This window comes from Aphanomyces astaci (genome assembly GCF_000520075.1).
Source record: "Aphanomyces astaci strain APO3 unplaced genomic scaffold supercont1.127, whole genome shotgun sequence".
Taxonomy (NCBI): domain Eukaryota; phylum Oomycota; class Saprolegniomycetes; order Saprolegniales; family Verrucalvaceae; genus Aphanomyces; species Aphanomyces astaci.
The window spans coordinates 14,246-18,463 of NW_009798390.1; positions in this window are offsets into that span (position 1 = coordinate 14,246).

The following is a 4,218-nucleotide window of genomic DNA, read 5'->3' on the forward strand; positions in this document are numbered from 1 at the left end:
GACGCAACTCGCCAATGTCATGTTTAAAAATAGACATGGCATCCGTACGAAATCGTTCATACGCCTCATAGAGATCTTTGCGATAACGCATTGGATAGGCCCACATAAAGCGGGAGTAATCGTCAATAAATACTACGAAGAAGGCAGAGCCACTCGCCAACAGAATCGGACTGGGTCCCCAGATGTCCGTGTGGACAAGGGCAAGGTAGGAACTAGCACGGAAGACCACTGGGGAGTCAAAAGGACTACGCTTGGACTTGGTGTAAGCACAATTAGTCTCACATAAGTGACCACGAAGGTGCTTAGCCTTGAAGTGCATAAGGTCGGGGTTTGTCTTTGTCATTTGTTCGAAGGCATCAATTCCAGTATGGCCAAGGCGGCGATGCCAAAGGCGCGCAAGACTAGTTGCGGAAAGTTTGGAGTCAGCTACGCGGCTGGCGAGACAGTCAGTTGGAACATGAATAGCGTCATAGACACGGGTAGTAGTTGGTGTGTCAAGCATAGCATGGGCAACACTCAAGTAGACAGAGTCTGTAGTTAGAGGAGGCAATGGAGTTTTCTTGTGGACCATAGGTGGTCGATGGGTGATAGGCGCATAGCGCAACACCAACGAGTTAGCAAACATTTGCAATTGATCGTTAAATGTGGAAAATCCACTGTATTTCGTCGAAAAGGTCCGCAGAGCGGTTTCGAACAAGGCCATCATGGCACGGAAACGGGTCAAGTCTGAAATGTGGTGAGACTCCCCATGGTGCGGATCGATGCCCATGAACTTGGGTTAAGCAGTGAACGAATAAAGTCCCATGGCGTTGTTGGGTGCTTTAACCACGTCTCCAAAGTAGGTGGTGATCTCACACATGTCACGAACCGGAAACCGGACTGTGATGTTGTCGTGCGACGCTTGGCGGACGGAGATCAAATTGAACTGTAGTTCGGGGCAGTGGGGTCCGAAGTCGAGACGCAAAGTGCATGGACGGATGTCATCGACTTGGTCGCGGGACGACATGACCACTAACATCGAGATGGCGCCATAACCGACGACTGGGAATGCGGTGCCGTTCCCGACTATCAAAGACAGCGCACATGGACCATAACGCGAGAATAATCTCGGTTGGGGGTGCACGACGTGCATGCCCCGGAATCAACGATCCAATGTTCATGCTGAGGGGGAAGTTGGTAGGACCATAGGTCACCGCCTTCGGTAGAGGAGGGTCACCGGAATCATTATCGCAGTAGCTGAGATCTGCATGTAGGGCAAAAAAGCGATTGCCCTTGATGACTTGGAAGGGGACGGATACCGTCCACACATCGTGGTTGAAGTTGCAGAACAACTTTGATCGGCGGTGAGAACATCACTGCGAGTGACCGACAAGGCGCTGGGGGGAACAGTGGAAGATCCACTTTGTTTGGGCTGGCTGGGATGTGAAATAATGGTCGCGGTAGGTAGAGTGGTAGGCGATCGGTGACGAGAACCTCATTGGATTGGACTTCAGCGAAGTCGAGATCGCCTGCATCAGCGGGAGACCCGTAGTTGGCTGGCAACAAGGCCGGCTCAACGGTAACTGGCGCGAGTGGCAGAGCCGAAGGTTACGCAGCAGACGCGTAGTTAGCTGGCAATGAGTCGGGCTCGACAGTAACTGGCCCATGTGGCAGAGCCGGTAGTGATGGGCGCGCGGTCGCTGTGTTGGATATGGTGAACATTACTTCCGTATATACTTCGGAAGGCGTTCGCCATTTAAGTAGGAGTGTTTTGGAACTATCACTGTGTTGTGTGGGGTACACGATGTTCTGGGTGTAGATTCCTTCGAATCCGGGGATCTTGCCGTCCCGCACTAACACAGAGATTCCAGTCTTGGTTTTGGCTCGAGACAGTGCAACATAAGTTGTCCGTGAGAGAACACAGGGCTTGGCAAGATAAGTCCCACGCGACTTAACGTTTGGCCCTGAGGCTTGTTGAAATTGTTGGTCATAGCCAATCCAACATCACTGGAAGCTGGCGTCGCTTCAACTTGAAAGGGGGGTTGGATTTGCTGCCCTCGTCGACCAAGGTGATGCGTGGTACGAAGACTCGCTTGTTGTCAAATGCACCGCCCATGATAGTCGCCTCGATGCAGTTGGTTGACACTTTGACAACCCGCAATTGTGTCCCGTTGCATAGGCAGATTGACACCCGATGTCCCGTCCGCTTCCGCTGGACGCAAACGTGCATTGTCAGTGGCATACATTCTCGGCAATGGGTTGTAGTGATCGATCGCTTTGGCTGTATCGTGGCAGTGTACCGCGAACTGAACGCTGGAAACATGTTTCGTCGGTGTTGAAGTTGCTCCTCGCTGGTGTGCATGTAGATTTGGGCAAAACTTGGTTGCCGCAGGTTACCACTTCTGTTCAGGCTGGGCTGCAACGGACCAATGCTGTGGGTCAGCAGGCCTTGAATGCAATACGTCTTGCGGTCGCTGCAGCTGTGCTTGACCTCATTGGTTCCAATGGGAGTGAAGTTGAACTGAGCGTTGTACTGACGGATGTGCTCGATGAAGTTGCGCTGCTTGAAGAAATCTTTGAACGCTTGTATTTCTGGCGAGTCGGGGTAAACGTAAGGATCCATCTTGTCCTTGCCCTTCAAACAACAGGGCAGGTTCTTATAGTCGTAGGGTGTCAACTTTGCTCGGCAGTGCGGACACGTCTTCGTTTTCCCAGGAACATGCAGCCGCGTGTGACCACCTTCCTCAAACAATTCATACGATTGCCGTCCGACGTAATTCACAGGGTTTTGGCGTGGAGGCCGCACTTATCGCATCTTGGACGGGGTCTTGAGGAAGGAACGGTGGATCTTCTCCAAGGTCGATGTCATGGAGGGCCTCTTCGATGAATTAAACTTCCCCGAGAATGGCCGTAGGGTCTTCCAGTGGTTGAAAAGGATACGGCTCGAGCGTCGGATGAAGGTCAATGTCGTCGAGCATTCCCTCGACGAAATCAATTTCATCTTGTAGTGCTTCGGGATCGTCCAATGGCTGAAAAGGACGCGGGTTGAGTTCAACATCCAAAATTGCAGGGCCTTCTGGTATGATCGGGGGCTGAACGGGAACAATCTCCATCAAGAAGTATTTCATCAACGTGTCGTTCATCAGCTGGGCGCATTTGAGATTTCTTCACGCGCTTGGTTTGCTGCTACTCCTTCTTCGCAGCTGCCGCGGCCGATTTTGCTTTCGCAATGCGAAGTTGATCCCGACGGTTGCGTTGACGATTCAAAACGGTTTCCTTGTCCTCTCCACGATACCTTGCGTTGCTACACCATATCCGCCGTGAGTTGCGCTGGTGGTATGGAACGGAATGAGTACGTTTCAACCCCCCCATCCCATACATAGAAATGTAGGTCTGGATAAGCTGGTTGGCCACATCGAGGTCATCCTTGGTTTTATTATACGTATTACGACACAAACATCCCATGATATAATGGAAAACCCCTCTACCTGAAATGGATTTTTCGCAGGTAGGTCAAAGGAAAAAATTCACTTATCGTTTCACACGAAGTTCACTACGCAAATTCCACCTGGAAATTTCGACCGAAGTAGGGGGAATATTTGTACACTGTAAAACGCTTGTACTTCCTCTGTTCCAGGTTACTTTTACTGTACTGCCGACATTTCAAAATTCGCATTGTCCAAATTACTGGCGACATTTGCATTTCATTGGCTGTAATTCTTCAATTTCTCTCAATATCGAATATTTATGACATTTCATTGCTTTACAATTGCTTTAAGCGCTGATTATAAACCAATCTTTTGCGAAAATTCATGCAATTCCCTTTCAAACAAAGTATCATTCGCCCAACTTGAGTGAGGGCTCGATTGTCTGTGTCAATTCAAAGTAAATGTCGGCAAGTAACCTGGAAATTTTACACCAATATATAACCAATGTAATACACCTTTTTTCGATTAATTTCAGGACCTCACCATACTTTTTCGCGAAATAAAAAACCAATTCGCGGCGGTTCCACTTCGTTCGTTGTATATTCGTTATATTTCGCCTGCAACCAAGAAGGTTGCAGTATATTTCAAGCGACGTTCGTTATGTGTCACTGTGTATGCGCTCAATTCAGCGAGTGCTCAATATATTTCGGGGTGCATTCGATATATTTCAATAAAAAATGTAAATCAATCTGACTTTTGACGTAAAATGCAATTGTTGGTCGATCAGTCTTCCATGTTCTCCGCCGTAGAA